This window comes from Chlorocebus sabaeus, chromosome 29 (genome assembly GCF_047675955.1).
Source record: "Chlorocebus sabaeus isolate Y175 chromosome 29, mChlSab1.0.hap1, whole genome shotgun sequence".
NCBI classification, from domain to species: domain Eukaryota; kingdom Metazoa; phylum Chordata; class Mammalia; order Primates; family Cercopithecidae; genus Chlorocebus; species Chlorocebus sabaeus.
Window position 1 is genome coordinate 3,167,928 of NC_132932.1, and position 19,854 is coordinate 3,187,781.

Consider the following 19,854-nt stretch of genomic DNA (forward strand, 5'->3'; position numbering starts at 1 on the left):
TTCCCATTTATTTGTCTTCTTCAATTTGTTTTCTTTCCTTTCTCTCTTTTTTTCTTGTAAGATGGAGTTTCACTCTTGTTGCCCAAACTAGAGTGCAATGGTGTGATCTCAGGAACCTCCACCTTCTGGGTTCAAGTGGTTCTCCTGCCTCAGCCCCCCAAGTAGCTGGGATTATGGGCATCCACCACTCTGCCCGGATAATTTTTTGTATTTTTAGTAGAGACAGTGTTTCTCCATGTTGGCCAGGCTGGTCTTGAACTCCTGACCTCAGCTGATCCACTTGCCTCGGCCTCCCAAACTGCTGGTGGCATGAGCCACCTCCATGTTTTATAGTTTTCAACATCTATATCTTTCACCTCCTGGGTTAAATTTATTCCTAAGTATTTTATTTTATCTTATTTTATTTATTTCATTTTATTTATTTTTGACACAGAGCTTGCTCTTGTCACCCAGACTGGAGTGCAATGACATGATTTCAGCTCACTGCCACCTCTGCCTCCCAGGTTCAAGTGATTCTCCTGCCTCAGCCTCCCTAGTAGCTGGGACTACAGGTGTGCACTACCACACCCAGCTAAGTTTTGTATTTTTAGTACAGACAGGGTTTTCTCATGTTGGCCAGGCTGGTCTCGAACTTCTGACCTCACTCACCTCAGCCTCCCAAAGTGCTGGGATTACAGGCGAGAGCCACTGTGCCTGGCAAATTTTATTTTATTTTCTAAGATGGTCTCACTCTGTCACCCAGGCTGGAATGCAGTAGAATGAACATGGCTCACTGCAGCTGCAGCCTCCTGGATTGAAGCAATCCTCTTGCCTCAGCCTCCTGAGTAGCTGGAAGCACATCCATGTGCCACTATGCCCAGTTAAGGTTTTGTTTTGTTTTGTTTTGTTTTGTAGAGGTGGGGTTTCACCACATTACCCAGGCTGATTTTGAACTCCTGGGCTCAAGTGATCCTCCTTTAGCCTCCCAAAGTGCTGTAATTACAGACATGAGCCACTGATCCTGGCCTATTTTTTTTTGTAGCTATTGCAGATGGGATTGTTTTCTTGATTTCTTTTTCAGACAGTTCACTGTTAGTGTATAGAAACACTATTGATTTTTTTTGGCCGGGCGCGGTGGCTCAAGCCTGTAATCCCAGCACTTTGGGAGGCCGAGACGGGCGGATCACGAGGTCAGGAGATCGAGACCATCCTGGCTGATACGGTGAAACCCCGTCTGTACTAAAAAATACAAAAAACTAGCCGGGCGAGGTGGCGGGTGCCTGTAGTCCCAGCTACTCGGGGAGGCTGAGGCAGGAGAATGGCATGAACCCGGGAGGCGGAGCTTGCAGTGAGCTGAGATCCGGCCACTGCACTCCAGCCTGGGCGGCAGAGCGAAACTCCGTCTCGGGAAAAAAAAAAAAAAAAAGAAACACTATTGATTTTTGTAATTGATTATGTATACTTCAACTTTACTGAATTCATTTATTAGTTCCAGCAGTTTTTCTGTGGAATCTTTAGAGTTTTCTATATATAAGATCATGCTATCTGCAAACAGAGACAATTTGACTGCTTTCTTTCCAATCTGGATGCATTTTATTGTTTTTTCCTCTTGGCTTATTGCTCTGGCTAGGACTTCTAGTACTATGTTGAATAGAACTGACCAGAGGTAGCCTCCTTGTCTTGTTCCTGATCTTAGAGGAAAAACTTTCAACTTCTCCTTACTGAGTATGATGTTATTGAGTATGATGTTAGTTGTGGGTTAGTTGTATATGGTCTTTATTGTGTTGAGGTACATTCCTTGTATATCTAATTTGTTGAGTTTTTATTATGAAATAATGTTGATTTTGTAAAATACTTTTTCTGGATCTATTGCAATAATTATATGGTTTTTCTCCTTCAGTCTGTTACTGTGTTGTATCACATTTATTAATTTGCGTGTTTTGAACCTTTCTTGCATCTCAGGGATAAGTCTCACTGGATCATGGTGAATCATCTTTTCTTCTGGGCTGTTGAATTTTGTTTGCCAGTATTTTATTGAGGGTTTTTTAAAATTTAAATTTTCTGTGGGTACATAATAGGTATATATATTTGTGGTATATATATATAGGTGTATATATATGGGTTACAGGAGATATTTTCATATAGGTATGTAATGCATAATAATCACATCAGGGTAAATAGGGTATCCATCACCTCAAGCATTTATCCTTTGTGTTTCAAACAATCCAATTACATTCTTTTAGTTATTTTTAAATGTACAATTAGATTATCTTTTACTCTGTTGTGCTAGAAAATACTAGGTCTTATTTATTCTTTCTAACTATTTTTTGTACCCATTAACCATCCCCCTCCCCTCACTCTGACTACTCTTCTCAGCCTCTGGTAACCATTCTTCTACTCTCTATCTCCATGTCCATGAGGTCAATTGTTTTAATTTTTAGCTTCCACAGATAAGTGAGAACCTTTACTGAGGATTTTTTTGTGTCTGTGTTTATCAGGAATATTGGTCTGTAGTTTTCTTTTTTTGTAATGTCCTTATCTGGCTTTGGTATCAGGGTAATGCTGGCCTCATAAGATGAGTTTGAAAGTATTGCCTCCTCTTCAATTTTTTTGAAAGAGTTTGAGAGAGATTGGTATTAGTTCTTTAAATTGTTGGTAGAATTCATCAGTGAGCCATCAGGTCCTGGGCTTTTAGATGGAAGATTTATTATTATTTTTAGTCTTCCTACTTGTTATCGGTCTCTTCACATTTTCTGTTTCTTCAAGCTTCAATCTTGGTAGATTATATGTGTCTATGAATTATCCATTTCTTCTAGGTTATCCAATTGGTTTACATATAATTGCTTATAATAGTCTCCTATGATCCTTTTTATTTGTACTGTATCAGTTGTAATATCTCCTTTTTCATTTCTGATTTTATTTATTTATTTGAGGCAGGGTCTCACTCTGTCACCCTGGCTGGAGTGCAATGGTGTGATCATAGTTCACTGCAGCCTTGAACTCCTGGGCTCAAGGAATTCCCCTGCCTCAGCTTTCCAAGTAGTTGGGACTACAGGCACAAGCCACTATGCCCAGCTAAGTTTTCTTTATTTTCTGTAGAGACAGGGTCTTTCTTTGTTCCCCAGGTTGGTCTTGAACTCCTGGTCTCAAGTGATCCTCCCACCTCAGCTTCCCAAAGTGCTGGGATTAGAGATGTGAACCACTGTGCCTGGCCTGATTTATTTATTTGAGTCTTCTCTTTTTTTCTTAATCTAGCTGAAGGTTTACTGATTTTGATTATCTTTTTAAAAAATAAACTCGTCATTTTGTGATATGGTTTGGATGTGTCCCCACCCAAATCTCATCTTGAATTCCCATATGTTGAATGAGGGACCTGGTGGGAAGTAATTGAATCATGGGAGCAGGTCTTTCCTGTGCTGTTCTTGTAATAGTGAATAAGCCTCACAAGATCTGATGGCTTTACAAGGCAGAGTTTCCCTGCACAAGCTCTCTCTTTGCCTGCTGCCATCTGTGTAAGATGTGACTTGCTCCTCCTTGCCTTTACCATGATTGTGAGACTTCCCCAGCCACATGGAACTGTAAGTCCATTAAACCTCTTTCTTTTGTAAATTGCCCATTTTTGGGTATTTTATCAGCAGTGTGAAAATGGACTAATATGTTTTGTTAATACTTTTTGTTTTTATAATCTCTATTTCATTTATTTCCACTCTTATTTTTATTTATTTCTTTTTTCTACTAAATTTGAGCTTAGTTTGTTCTTGTTCTTCTAGTCTCTTGAAATGCAATGAGATATTAGGTTGTTTATTTGAGATCTTTCTTCTTTTTAGGCATTTATTGCTATTGACCTCTGCTGCTCATCTTGTAAATGTTTGTTTTTGTTTTTTAGAGACAGGATCTCACTCTTTCACCTAGGATGGAGTCCAGTGGTGTGATCATAGCTCACTGCAGACTCCAACTCCTGGACTCAAGTTATCCTCCTGCCTTAGCCTCCTGTGTAGCTGAGACTACAGGTGTGTACCAGCACACACAGCTAATGCATCTCATAAATTTTAATATGTTGTGTTTCCATTTTCATTTGTCTCAAGATATTTTTAATCCACTGCCCCCCTGGATTTTTTAGAGATGGGGGTCTTGCTATGTTGCCCAAGCTGGTCTCAAACTCCTATGCTCAAGCAATCCTCCTGCCTTGGCTCTCCAAGGTGCTGGGATTACAAGTGTGAGCCACTGTGCTTGGCCTCTTAAATTCCCTTTTAATTTCTTCATTGACCCATTAGTTGTCTAGGAACATAGTATTTAATTTTCATGTATTTGTGAATTTTCTGAAGTTTCTCTTGTTACCGATTTCTAGTTTTATACCATTGTAGGCAGAAAACACACTTGAGATAATTTCATTCTTCATAAATTTATTAAGACTTGTTTTGTGGTTTAACATATGATCTATCCTGAAGAATGTTTTATGTGCACTTGAGAAGAATGTGCATTCTGCTATTGTTGAATGTATGTCAAATCTGTATATATCTGTTAAGTTTATTTGGTTCAGAGTGTAGTTTAAGTCCAATGTTTCCTTATTGATTTTCTGTCTGAATGATTTCTCCATTGCTTCAAGTAGGATATTGAAGTCTTCTATTATTACTGTATCACAGTCTATTTTTCCTTTCAGATCTATCCATATTTGCTTTATATATTTAGGAGCAGCAGTCTCCAACCTTTTTGGCACCAGGGACTGATTTCATGGAGGACAATTTTTCCATGGGTGGGGAGGGGGAGGAAAGATGGTTTTGGGATAAAACTGTTCCATCTCAGATCATCATCAAGCATTAGATTCTCATAAGGAGTGCGCAACCTAAATGCCTCACATGCACAGTTCACAATAGGGTTCACACTCCTATGAGAACCTAATGCCACTGCTGATCTGACAGGAGGTGGAGCTCAGGCAGTAATACTCACTCACCTGCTGCTTATATCCTGTTGTGTGGCCCAGTTCCTAACAGGCCACCCATGGGTACTGGTCTGTGGCCCAGGGGTTGAGGACCCCTGTTTAGGAGCTTTGATGTTGGGTGAATATACATTTACAATTGTTGTACCGTCTTACTGAATATTGAATTGACTTGTTTCATTACATAATGACCTTCTTTGTCTCTTTTTATAATTTTTTTTTTTTTAGATGGAGTTTCACTCTTGCCACCGAGGCTGGAGTGCAGTGGCCTGATCTCAGCTCACTGCAACCTCCACCTCCAGAGTTTAAGTGATTCTTATGCATCAGCCTCCTGAGTAGCTGGGATTACAGGTGCCCATCACTATGCCCAGCTAATTTTTGTATTTTTAGTAGAGATGGGGTTTCACCATGTTGGCCAGGCTGGTCTTAAACCCCTGACCTCAGGTGATCCATCTGCCTTGGCCTCCCAAAATGCTAGTGTTACAGGGGTTGCCACTGTGCCTGGCCTTCTTTTTATAGTTTTGATTTAAAGTCTGTTTTATTTGATATAAGTACAGCTACTCCTGCTCGCTTTTGTTTCCACTTGCATGAAATGTCTTTTTCCATCCCTTCACTTTCAGTTTATGTGTCGTCTTACAGGTGAAGTGAGTCTCTTGTAGGCAGCATATAATTGGGTCTTTTTTAATTAAAAAAATCCATTCAGCCACTGTATGTCTTTTGAGTGGATAATTTACTACATTTACATTCAAGGTAATAATTGATAGGTTAGGACTTAACTGCCATTTTGCTAATTTTTTTCTGGTTGTTTGTGGATCGTTTGTTCCTTTCTTCCGCTTTTGCTATTTTCCTTTGTGGTTAAGAGATTTCTGTAGTGGTATGTTTTGATTTTTTACTCTTTATTTTTTGTATATCTACTATAGGTTTTTGCTTTGTGGTTACCATGAGGCTTATAAAAACTTCTAATAGTTATAACAGGCTATTTTAAGCTGATAATAACTTAACTTTGATTACAAAAAAACTCTACGCTTTTATTCCACTTTCTGACTTTGCATTTTTGATGACACAATTTACATCTTTTTATATTGAATATTCCTTAATGAACTAATCAGCTATTATTGTTTTTAATAGTTTTGTCTTTTAGCCTTCATACTAAAGATATAAGTGACTTATATACCAAAATTACAGTATTAGAGTATTATGAATTTGACTATGTACTTACTTTTATCAGTGAGTTTTATACTTTAATATGTTTTTGTGTTACTAATTTGCATCCTTTTCTTTCAGCTTTAATAACTCTTTTTAGCATTTGTTGTAAGACACATCTGGTGGTGATGAAATCCTTCAACTGAAACAACCTTTTTATAAAGATGGGAGATATATAACATATTTTTAGAATAATAGGAATAATCCTACAGAGGAAGAATTTGATGATGCAGAATAGAGAGGGTATAATCAGAGGAGCAAAATCTGTGAGTAAAGAAGAGAGACTGGAGTCTAGTATACAAATGAGGGGATTGGTCTTTGATAGTAGTGAGAAAAATTTATCTACTGTAATAGGTGAGAAGGTAGGCAGGCTACAGATCCAAGTAGTTTGATAGCTTTGGTAAGGGAAGATGAATCAGTTTTCAATTGGATTCTTCTATTTTCCAAGTGAAATAAAGAGTGACTTATAAAATTAACAATAGTCTTTCCTAAAATGGAGATAATAGTGTTTGCTTCCAAGGGTTAATGTTTGTGCATGTAGACCCCCTAAAGTATGTAGGCCATGGCTAAATTTGCTGTACTGAAATCTTGACTAGGCCGAATAGCTCAGCAAGAAACAAAACTCAGAACTAGCCAAGTTATATAAAATGCTTCGTATGTGTTTCATAACTATGTTGTATTTCTATGGCACAGAAAGAGTATATGAACCTAGAATGCAGGTGTTGTTAGTTGTTGTGACTAAGTCTGATAAACACCCTCTCCCAAGGTCCCAAAAAGAAGAAAGATCTGCTGTTTTCTGCCCTTACTAATGAAGTCACTGAACTTTAGGTGCCATTCCATGAGTAACATGGGAAAGTCTGGGAAGCTGTTCTGTTTTTTTCTCATTTTCAAAGTCTTCATTCTCTCATCCTCAGAGTCCTTGAACTTTGGCCAGCTCTTATAGACTGTTCTAGCCTATGTATTCACTTTGGAATTTGTCTTATAATTTGATTTGACACAGTTTGTTGGGGAAAATGAATGGTTAAAACAGTGCATTAAATCAGTTACATCTTTTGTGTAATAGGAAAAAGACAAACTTTTTTCCTACTATGCTCTCAACATAACACTTCTGGAACAAGATATGTGAATTTTTCTTTCATACCAACCAATGCTTTGACATCAACTGGGTGTCTTACAATTTAATTCAGTCCTGACACTATCTACCTGGGGTTAGGGTCAGATTTCACAAATTAAGGGCTCAGTCCCACAGACTTCAGATGCCAGTGGCAAATCTGGATCTTTGGAATTCTGACCAACTAGCTATAAATTAGAGGTTCCCTTGACCCCCATCTCAGGGTTGATAATTTGTTAGAGCAGCTTCCAGAATCAGATAAACACTTACTTAATGTTTACTGATTTATTAGCAAGAGTATTACAAAGTATACAGATGAACAGCCAGATGAAGAAGTACATAGGGCAAGGTATGGGGAAAGAGTCATGGAAGCTCCTTGTCCCCTGGGGGCATCCCACCCTTCAGCGTTCAGCAACCGTGAAGCACTCCAAACACCGTTCTTTTAGGATTTTATGAAGGCTTTATTACGTAGGCATGATTGATTCATTGGCCATTGGTGATCAACACAAACTTCAGCTCTTCTCCCCTCATGGTGGTGGCAGAAGCACTGGCTGAAAGTTCCAACCCTCTCACACTTTTTTTTTTAATTAACATACCAAGGGATTCCTCTGCACTCTAATGTTTTAAGACCATTGCACTAAACTATATAAGTCTAGGGACCATACCATTCTTGCTCACCACTGTAATCCCCACACTTAGCACAGTGCCTAGAATGTAGTGCTTGATAGTTATATATTGACTGACTGACTGAATGAATAGATGAATTCTGGCAGTTGGTATAGATTATCTCTTGAGAAACCACATTGCCTTTACCTTAGGACAATGGTTCTCAAATTTTTTGGTTTCAGGACCCCAAAGAGTTTACTATAGAAACTTCTAGAAAATACAAGACTATACAAGCACATTTGCTGTTAGCCATTAGAGTGATGATGTTATCACATGTCTTGTAGCCTCTGGAAAACTCCTCTGCATACTCAGAATGAAAGTAAAATAGGTAAAATGGAACAAAACAAAACAAACAAAATTTGGTATTAGGCAGGGTACCATGGCTCACACTTGTAATCCCAGCACTTTGGGAGACTGAGGCTGGCAGATCACTTGAGGCCAGGAGCTTGAGACCAACCTGGCCAACATGGCAAAATCCCACCTCTACCAAAAAAATACAAAAATTAGCTGGGCGTGGTGGCGCATGCCTGTAGTCCCAGCTGCTCAGAAGGCTGAGCCATGAGAATCACTTGAATCCAGGAGGTGGAGACGGCACTGAGCCGGGATCGCACCACTGCACTCCAGCCTGAGCAACAGAGCGAGATCGTGCCAAAAAAAAAAAAAAGAAAAAAAAATCTTGGCATTATTATGAAAATAGTTTTGACCTCCTAGACTTCTTGAAAAGACTATACTACACTTTGTGAACTACTGCCTGAGGGGATATTTTGGCTGCAGAGGCAGTGTAAAATACAGTGGTTAAGAGCATGAATTCCAGAGTAAAGTCACCTGGATACAAATTGGCTCTGTCGCTTACTAGTTATGTGATATTAGTAATCTGAGACATTACTCAGTCTTCCTGTGCTTCATTTTTCTTTATGTGTAAAACAGAGATGATAACAGTGCTTGCTTCTTATGGGTACTGTGAGGACTAAATGAGTTAAAACACGAAAATGCTTAGGGCAGTGCCAAATATATGTTAATACTAAGCATGACAAAGGTCTATGTGAATATTGTTATAACAATGTGAGTATCTTTATTATTATCATTGTAGATCCCACATGATTGCGCCTAACTGTTATTACCCCAGGCCCTTCTGAAGGCCTTTTCCTGAACACAAACCACACTTGCAGCCCATTTGTCCTGCAACCCAGTGGCCAGCCAAAATCAGAGGCTACAAATTTGGATGCAGTTCTCTTACTCCTTCTCTAAGTTCTTTTTAAACTCCCTGGCTCTGTGTTTTGCAAAAGCAACTTTACTGCAAAAGCAACTTTTAGTCTCTATCTTCTAATATAATTTTGTGGTGTCCTCATTCTCTTCCATTTTTGAAAGATGCTCCTCAGCTAGGCATGGTGGCTGGTACCTGTAGAATCAGCTACTTGGGAGGCCTAAGTGGGAGGATCGAGGCAAGAGGAACTCGATGCCAGGAGTTCAAGGCTGCAGTGAATTACGATTGTGCCACTGAACTCCAGCCTGGGTGACAAAGGGTGACCCTGTCTTTAAAGCAAAAGGAACTTCTCTCTTACAATAATATCTTTGACTCTGCTAGACAACTATGCAAGAGGTTTTTTTTAAATTTCTTTTTTTCCCCTGCCCTTTGAACTACTATGCCGGGCCTATTTTTATTTAATTAATTAATTTATTTTTTGATACGAACTTTCCTTTTATTGCCCAGGCTGGAGTGCAATGGCATGATCTCGGCTCACTGCAACCTCCACCTTCCAGGTTCAAGCGATTCTCCTGCTTCAGCCTCCCGACTAGCTGGTATTACAGGCATGTGCCACCATGCCCGGCTAATTTTATATTTTTAGTAGAGACGGGGTTTCTCCATGTTGGTCAGGCTGGTCTCGAACTCCTGACCTCAGGTGATCTGCCCACCTCAGCCTCACGAAGTGCTAAGATTAGTGAGCCATTGTGCCGTGAGCCACTGTGCCCAGCCCTATTTTTCTTTTTTAGAGGCAGAGTCTCACCATGTTGCCCAGGCTGGCCTCAAACTCCTGGGCCCAAGTGATCCTCTCTCCTCAGACTCCTGAGTAGCTGGGACTATATACGGATGACACCACACCTGGTTAGCATTTGTTTTCTTTACTTTTTAGAGATGTTGTCAGGGGGAGGAGTTCTTACTATGTTGCCCAGGCTGGTCTTGAACTATTGGCCTCAAGGGATCCTCCTGCCTCAGCCTCCCAAGTAGCTGAGATTACAGGTGTGAGCCATATTCCCAGCTCAGATTTTTAAAAAATGTCTAAGCACATGTTTACTGGTCTCTCTGAACATACTCCTCCTCACTCTTCCTCCTTCATTTTAATAGTTTCTAAATCGTTCAATGTTATTTATCTTTAAAACTCTTTCAATTTTCCCCCAACTAAAGGTTTCATTTAACCAGTAAGAAGAATTTTGGGAGCTAGGCACAGTGGCTCACGCCTGTAATCCCAACACTTTGGGAGGCATAGAGAGATGGATCACTTGAGGTCAGGAGTTCAATACCAGTTTGGCCAACATGTTGAAAACCCGTCTCTACTAAAAATACAAATATTAGCCAAGTGCAGTGGTGCACACCTGTAATCCCAGCTACTTAGGAGGCTGAGGCAGGAGGATTGCTTGAACCTGGGAGGTGGAGGTTACAGTGAGCCGAGATCAGGCCACTACACTCCAGCCTGGGTGACAGACCGAGACTCTGTCTCAAAAAAACAAAAGAAAGAAAAAAAGAGAGAATGTTTGGCTCAATATGTTGATAATGTTGAGCTTAATATAGATAAGAGAATCTTTTTTTTTTTTTTTTTTTTTTTGAGATGGAGTCTCTCTCTGTCGCCCAGGCTGGAAATCAGTGGCGCCATCTTGGCTCACTGCAAGCTCCTCCTCCTGAGTTGAGGCCATTCTCCTGCCTCAGTCTCTCAAGTAGCTGGGACTACAGGAGCCCGCCACCTCGCCCGGCTAATTTTTTTTTTGTATTTTTAGTAGAGACGGGGTTTCACCATGGTAGCCAGGATGGTCTCGATCTCTTGACCTCGTGATCCACCCGCCTCGGCCTCCCAAAGTGCTGGGATTACAGGCGTGAGCCGCCGCGCCTGGCCAAGAGAATCTTTTAAAAAATATTTAAAACTCAGATTATGAAAGTAATATATGGCCGGGTGCAGTGGCTCACGCCTATAATCCCATCATTTAGGGAGGCCGAGACGGGTGGATTGCTTAAGTCCAGGAGTTCGAGACCAGACTGAGCAACATGGTGAAATCCCGTCTCTACTAAAAATACAAAAAATTAGTGGGCGTGGTGGCGTGTGCCTGTTGTCCCAGCTACCCAAGAGACTGAGGTGGGAGAATCACCTGAGCCCAGAGGTCAAGGCTGCAGTAAGCTGTGATTGTACCACTGTAGTCGAGAGCCTGAGTGACAGAGTGATCCCTTGTCACATACACACAAGTAAAAGAAAATATAAAAATTAAAATGAAACAAAAAAAAGAAAGTAATGTATATTCACTAGAGAAATTTTGAATATATTTTTTAAAAAGTAAATAAAATTCACTTATGATCACTCCATCGACACATAACCACTAGTAACATATTGGCATATATTCTTTCAGTAGGTTTTTTTCTATGCAATGTGTGTATTTTTGCAATAAAATTGGGATCACTCAAATATAGTGTTTTGTATTAATAATATACAAAATATGACGGCCACTTCCCCCGTTTCATTAGATATTATTCTACAGCATGTTTTAAAAGTACTCAAGTAATCTAGGATTGCTGTAGAAAAATTAGAACATTAGTCCTAAATGACCACCCACGGACAACTACAGTAATTTGATATTTATCTTTACACCATTTTTTTCTGTGCATATACTTCTAGAAAAACAAGACTAACTATTTCTACTATAGTTTTTTTTTTTTTTTTTTTTTTTTTTTTTTGAGACAGGGTCTCACTCTGTTGCCCAGGCTGGAGTGCAGTGGCACAATCTTGGCTCACTCCAACCTCCACCTCCCCGGCTCAAGAGAGTCTCCTGCCTTAGCCGCCCAAGTATCTGGGATCACAGGTGTGCGCTGCCATGCCCGGCTAATTTTTGTATTTTTGGTAGAGACGAGGTTTCACCATGTTGGCCAGGCCGGTCTCGAACTCCTGGCCTCAAGGGACCTGCCCGCCTTGGCCTCCCAAAGCGCTGGGATTGCAGGCGTGAGCCACTGTGCCCGGCCCTCTACTGTTTTGTAAGATGCTTTTTTTTTTTCCCTCTGGTAAAAATCATATAATATAAAATTCATCATTTTATCATTTTAAAATGCACAATTCAGTGTGGCATTTAGTACATTCACAGTGTTGTGCAACATCACCATTATCTATCGTAGTTCAACAAAATTTTCATCATTTTAAAATTGCATAGCCATTATAAGCATTCATTCCCCATTCTCTCCTTTCCCCAGCTCCTGCTAACCCTAATATGCTCTTCCATTTCCATGGATTTGTCTGTTTTGGCTACTTCATATAAATGAAATCATACAATATGTGGCTGCTTGTGTCTGCTTTTTTCACTTAGCGTAATATTATATAGGTTCATATATGCTGTAGCATGGTTAAATAATAAATATGTCATTTCATCATATGGGTATATACCACATTTTGCTTATTCATTCATCAGTTGATGGATATGTGAGTTGTTTCCACTCTGCTGTTGTGAATAGTGCTGCTATGAACATTCATGTGCAATTGAGCACCCATTTGGTATATACCTATGAATGGAATTGCTGGTCACATGGTAATTCTGGGCTTAACCTATTGAAGAACCACCAAACTATTTTCCACTGTGACTGCAGCATTCCACATTCCTACCAGTAATATATGAGGGTTCCAATTTCTCCACATCCTTGTCAACATTTGTTACTTTCCTTTTTTATTGAGATAGGGTCTCTGTTGCCCAGGCTGGAGTGCAGTGGTGTGGTCATGGTTCATTGCAGCCTTGACCTCCCAGGCTCAAGGGCTCCTCCAACCTCAGCCTCCTGAGTAGCTAGGACTACGGGCACATGCCACCACACCCAGCTAATTTTAAATAAATTTTTATAGAGATGGAGGTCTCACCACGTTACCCAGGCTGGTTTTGACTTCCTAGGCTCAAGCCGTCCTCTCACCTTGGCCTCCCAAATTGTTGGTATTAAATGCATAAGCCACCATGCTGGCCGGCCTATTTTCCATTTTTTTAATGGCTCTTCTAGTGGGTGTGAAGTGGTAAAGTGGTATCTCATTGTAGTTTTGAACTGCATTCCCTATTCAACATCATTGTCATGTCCTTGTTGGCAATTTGTATATCTTCTTTGAAGAAATATCTATTCAAGTCATTTGCCAATTTAAAAATTGAATGCAGTACGCTTTTCACTTAAAAATATACTATGGGCTGGGTGCAGTGGGTCATGCCTGTAATCCTAGCACTTTGGGAGGCCAAGGCAGGTGGATCACTTCAGGTCAGGAGTTCAAAACCAGCCTGGCCAACATAGCGAAATCCCCTCTCTACTAAAAATACAAAAATTTGCCGGGTATGGTGGTGCACACCTGTAATCCCAGCTATTCAGGTGGCTGAGGCATGAGAATCTCTTGAACCCGGGAGGCAAAGTTTGCAGTGAGCCAGGATGGTCCCACTGCACTCCAGCCTGAGTGACAGAGTGAGACCCTGTTTCAAAAAAACAAAACAAAACAAACAGAAAAAGTCAGTTGCTTTACTGTTGGATATCTAGACTGTTTGCCTTTGAAGCTTTTAAAATTAATCCTGTGATGTACATTTCAGCGAGTAACTCTTTGCACATGTCCAAAGTTATTCCTGGGAAAAGTTTTTTTTTTATTTTCTCCCAAGTTTCAGATATAATCAGTGTAATCCCCAACACAATACATCAAAGTTATTTTGTGCATTTAGAGGAGAACTATTTCCTGGTTAAGTGGAAAATTGTGTGGATGGCTTCTGGAAGACTTTCACTGTAAGCAGCTTTATGGTGAAACATGTCATTTAGAAGTCTGGACCTCCTTTTTTAGTTTGCTATAATCTATATTCACTGACTATAGATTATTATAATATAATTTTGTTTTTATTGATAAAATACAAATAAAATAAATAATATATAAATAATATATTTGTCTTTATTGGTTATTATAATAATCAATAAATTGGGACCCAGTTTCTTCCAGGGTTCTGGCTTACGTCTTCTGTCCCAACTAACATCTTGATTGAATAATGCCAGATGTTAGACATACAGCACTGCTCCAGTACCTCCGGATTTAATAAATACGAAGGGGGATCAAGTGTGAATGCTTCTTGACCCCAACGAGGATCTGGTGGAACATGTGAGCGGTGGTAGCCTCCGGTCCGAAAGGAGGAAACAAACCTGCCTGTCAGGCCCTGGATTAAGTACTCCCTGCACTCTATTCCTGAGAAAAATTCTTAGAAGCAGAATGGCGGGGCCAAAGTAGGCAATTCTTAATCTGTAGATACAAGTCATTAAATTGCTTTCCATTAAAGTTATACCAATTTGTAGTCCTACCAGAAATACAAGAAAGTGCCCATTTCCTTGCATAATCATCAGCAATGGGTTTTATGCATTTGAAAATGTTAATGATCTTATTGGCATAAGATGGCATCTTACTGCTTTAATTCTTTTTCTTTTTATTTTTTGTTTTTGTTTGTTTTGTTTTTTTTTGTTTTGAGACGGAGTCTCGCTCTGCCGCCCATGCTGGAGTGCAGTGGCCGGATCTCGGCTCACTGCAAGCTCTGCCTCCCGGGTTCACGCCATTCTCCTGCCTCCACCTCCCGAGTAGCTGGGACTACAGGCGCCCGCCACCTCGCCCGGCTAGTTTTTTGTATTTTTTAGTAGAGACGGGGTTTCACCATGTTAGCCAGGATGGTCTCGATCTCCTGACCTCGTGATCCGCCCGTCTCAGCCTCCCAAAGTGCTGGGATTACAGGCTTGAGCCACCGCGCCCAGCCTCTTTTTATTTTTTTAGAGATGGAGTTTCACTCTGTCCCACAAGCCATGGAGTGTAGTGGCAAGATCATGGCTCACTGCAGCTCAAGGACTCAGGGAATCCTCTGCCTCCTGAGTAGCTGGGACTATAGGTGTGTGCCACTATCTCATCTGATTTTTCATCTGTAGAGATGGGGGTCTCACTGTGTTGCCTAGGTTGGTCTAGAACTCCTGGCCTCGAGCAGTCCTTCTGCCTTGGCCTCCCAAATTTCTGGGATTATAGGCATGAATCTCCTTGCTTGGCCTATTTTTGTTTTTTAGAGACAGAGCCTCATCATGTTGCCCAGGCTGGCCTCAAACTCCTGGGCTCAAGCCATTCTCCCTCCTCAGAATCCTGAGTAGCTGGGACTATAATGTGCACGACACGTGCACCTGGTCAGCATCTTGTTGTTTTAAATTGCATTTATTTAACTACTATGAATATAAATAATCCTTCGTAGATTTATTGGCCATTTAAATTTCTTTCTTTTTGGTAAATTGGCTATTTTGTCTTTATCAAATTTTTTTAATTTTTTCAATATTAATACTAATAATCTTTTACCTATATGTTATTCTCTGTCATCCTTCCTTCCTCAACTTTTCATTTGAACTTTACCATTATTGTGATTTTTTTTTTTTTTTTTTTTTTGCATAAAAAGTTTAAAATTTTTGCTGGGCGTGGTGGCTCCCACCTGTGATCCCAGCACTTTGGGTGGCCGAGGATCACCTGAGGTCAGTAGTTTGAGGCCAGTCTGGTCAACATGGTGAAATCCCGTCTCTACTGAAAATGCAAAAATTAGCCAAGCTTGGTGGCATGCACCTATAATTCCCAGCTACTCGGAAGGCTGAGGCAAGAGAATTGCTTGAATCTGGGAGGCAGAGGTCGCAGTGAGCTGAGATTGCGCCACTACACTCCAGCCTGAGCAACAGAGTGAGACACCATCTCAAAAAAAAAAAAACTTTTTTTTTTAAGTGTAGACTGTGTATAGAGTACTAAGGGAGTATTGAAGACCATAATACGATGGTTGCCGGAAAGGCCAAGGGAAGCTTCCCAAAGTGCGTGAGTACTGAGCAGAGGGAGTCCTGAAGGACAGGCGTGGGGCTAGGACTGGATACAACAGCTTAAATAAGGAATGGAAGTAAGAAATATATGTGCTAAAGTAAGAATTTTTGACTCAGTTATTTTGACATCATATCACTGTGACTCGTGGTTTTGTGGCAGGCCAGGTCTCACTAATGCAGGCCCCCATCACAACTGTTTCAGTACTGACTGATTGGTTTAGTTAAATATTAAAAACTAAAAAAAGCCAGTGCCCTATACAAAGGCTGGAATGTAGCAAAAGCCCATCAAGAGTTTTGTCTAGGCCTTTCCTGGGCCCTAAAGCATGACAAAATAAAGAAGGAATTCTTAACAGGACCCATTTAGGATTAAACAAGTTTCATTGCGGGTCTGAAGAAACTCCCCAGGCCTCCACAAACAAGTTTATTGGAGGTCTGAAGGAACTCCCCAAACCTCTGTGATTTAGCAGGAGGCAAGATAAGGGTAATCACCCCAAGACCTGGACCCATTTAGATTAAGTAATCTAATTTACTGAGGCTTCAGAGGAAAGTCTTCAGGACTCAGACTTTAGTTATAGATTAAAAGAAATAAATCACTTATGTATTTAGACGAATGCACACTTACACATAGACATAGAGCTTAGAAGGTATATAAGCTCTGGAAAATTTTGAGTTGGCCTGGCAATAATTTCCAGGCCTTCTCCCTGTAACCGGTTATAGAAATAAAACTCTCTTCCACTGGCCGGGCAAGGTGGCTCACGCCTGTAATCCTAGCAATTTGGGAGGCCTAAGTTGGTGGATCATCTGAGGTCAGGAGTTCGAGGCCAGCCTGACCAGCATAGCGAAACCCTGTCTCTACTAAAAATACAAAAAAATTGGCCGGGTGTGGTGGTGGGTGCCTATAATCTTAGCTACTTGGGAGGCTGAGGCAGGAGAATTGCTTGAACCTGGGAGGCAGAGGTTGCAGTGAGCCGAGATCATGCCACTGCACTCCAGCCTGGGTGACAGACTGAGACTCTGTCTCAAAAAGCAAAAAAACAAACAAACAACTCTCTTCCTCCCCAGTTCGTCTGCATCTCATTATTAGACCCTGAGAAATAGCAGCCCGACCCTCAGTTTGGTCCGGGAACAGTTTTTTTTTTATTGCCATCTCACTAGTGTGTGCAACAAACAGCCCTGACCCTCACCTAGCCCATCACTGAGTCAGTGCAGTCATCATCATCATCCTTGGTATAATCAAAAAGAACAAGGAAAAAAAAAAAAAAGGAGGGAGAGGGAGAGAATAAAGCAAGGATGAGATGGAGGAGTCTGTCATACATATTAATAAATAATTTAGTGCTTGCTTCAGTAGCACATATACTAAGATTGAAACAATACAGAGAAGATTAGCAGGGCCTGTGAGCAAGGATGACATGCAAATTCTTGAAGCATTTCATATTTTGTGCAGTACCAGAGATTATTTCACTAATTGCTGAGCAGCACTAAGGGAACAGTATGAGTCAAAGCAAAATGGGTGGAACCCAATATTGAATTGTGATTTTCACTACACAAGAAAACAAATAAGCAGTGTTCACTGGCTGTGGCCTGGAGTCCTACATCTGCAGTTAAAGCTGGAGATGCATCCCCTCACCTCAGACTGTGACAAATACCCAAGCCATATTCCAGGACCTGCAGTGGCCTCCAAGGCCCAATTCATGTTCAAAGAGCGAAAAAGACAAAGACTCGAGAAACATCTGTTAAGAATAAAACATTTTTTGCATACAAACAGGAAAATCAGAGAGTGTCCAGGCTTTTTATCCAAGAATGGTAAAGACCTGAGCTGGAATCTGTAAATTGGCTACCATAGCTGTGTAACCTCAGTAGAGGCCAGAGAGTGGTGACATTTGAGGACGAGTTCCAAGAAGAGACAAATATTGGGCCTGGCGTGGTGGCTCACGCCTGTAATCCCAGCACTTTGGGAGGCCAAGGCGGGTGGATCACGAGGTCAGGAGATCGAGACCATCCTGGCTGACACCGTAAAACTCCGTCTTTACTAAAAATATAAAAAATTAGCCGGGCGTGGTGGCGGGCGCCTGTAGTCCCAGCTGCTCGGGAGGCTGAGGCAGGAGAATGGCGTGAACCCGGGAGGCAGAGCTTGCAGTGAGGGGAGATCCGGCCACTGCACTCCAGCCTGGGCGACAGAGCGAGACTCCATCTCAAAAAAAAAAAAAAAAAAGACATATTTTGAAACTTAAGTCAGAAATGGCTGGTAAAGAAAATGTCAACAGACTCATGAGAAGCAAAAACAATACAATGGTGGTAAAAATTGTATTCCTTTAAAACCTTCTAATGAACTGACCAATTCAACTATAGTAATTGTCACACATAAATTTGAGGATAATAATCAAACTCTGAAGTTGTTACCAACTGAAGATGACCTCCAATGTCAACATATGACATTAATATAAGACATTTCACCATAACAATAATAGTAAACAGAAACATATGATTGCAGAAAAACAAAAGCAAGAGGCTGACATGCCCAAGAAGTCTGTGATGGAATCTTATTGAGGCCAAATTGTTCAGTCTAAGTTTAATTCCCTTAGAAAACCTCTACAAGTCAAAGATGAGAGTTCTGCAGCAACATAGAAATTTTCAATTACTATTCCTAAAGCCACAGAGCCTCAGCCTATAAACACCAGCAGCGTAACAGTGAAAAGTAATAGAGTCTCAAATATGACTGCTAGTGTCACCTACACAATGGGTGAGTTCGGTCGCTTGGCCAGTGACAGTCCAATGACCACAACCAAGGAAAATTTAACAACGGGATTTCATTACTTGCAACAAGTAAGGAGAATACTGGGGATAATTCCCAAAACAGTTCCTCTCGGAACAAAGCTAAAAACAGGGTTTGTATTGGGCTGCTTAGCTGAGTCATCGTATGTAGAGGTGGAGTAAAGTCATCAGTCATGCTTCTTCGTATATCACATGAATAGAAAGTGGCAAAAAACTCCTCCTTGGGTGGGACTTTTGTATGGTAATGTGAGGAGTTTGCCAAATTCATCTCCAATTCAGAGGGCATCTCTGGATGGAACGGGTTTTGTTTTGCTTCTTCCTGGAACTTTTTGAAACAACAAAAACTCAAGGTGCAACAGTGTGTACTTTTTCACAGTGTGTGCAAGGACCGGAGGTTACACTAAATGTAACTTGGGGTACACCAAATGTAGTGCTCACTAAGTCTGTGTGATCTCTTATTAGAAGTCATCCAATAATACCCAGGACACTGTGAAAGAAGGCATCAGTAGAACCTCAGCCTTGTTTACAATCAGGAAAAAGTCTCATAAAACAGAATTATTACAATCAAAAACAGTTTTATCTAGGGTCAAAACCAGTTCGTCTCAGGACATAGAAAAGAAATAAGGCACAATCAATAAGCATAGCATCTGATCTACTGGACAAGAGACTGCCAAAATAAAGTAAGTTTTCAAAAGGAAAAAAAAAAAAAAAGGAGCATAGTATGTGAAATTGTAGTCAGGCCTGCTTCATCTTATTGTTTTAACAATTTATTTTTTAAGTCAGGCACAGTGACTCAGCACTTTGGGATTCAGGTGGGTGGATCACCTGAGGTCAGGAGTTTGGGACCAGCCTGGCCAACATGATGAAACTGTGTCTCTACTAAAAATACAAAAATTAGCCGGTCACGGTGTCAGGAGCCTGAAATCCCAGCTGCTTGGGAAGCTGAGGCAGGAGAATTGCTTCAACCTGGGAGGCGGAAGTTGCAGTGAGCTGAAATAGCGCCATTGCACTCCAGACTGGGCAACAAGAGTGAAACTCCATCTCAAAAAAAAAAAAACACGATTTTTTTAGACAGGCTCTCATTTTGTTGGCCAGGCTGGTCTTGAACTCCTGGCCTCAAGG

The 19,854-nt window shown here is 40.8% G+C and overlaps 1 non-coding gene and 1 pseudogene across 1 annotated transcript; both read left to right on the forward strand.

Moving 5' to 3' along the window:
- The first annotated feature begins 15,919 nt into the window (after positions 1-15,919).
- On the forward strand, positions 15,920-19,356 carry LOC119620304 (cytoskeleton-associated protein 2-like; annotated as a pseudogene).
- LOC119620405 (U6 spliceosomal RNA) lies at positions 17,293-17,399 on the forward strand. Its single transcript, XR_005236933.1, has one exon. It is a non-coding gene; the product is annotated as a U6 spliceosomal RNA (small nuclear RNA).
- Positions 19,357-19,854: the final 498 nt, after the last annotated feature.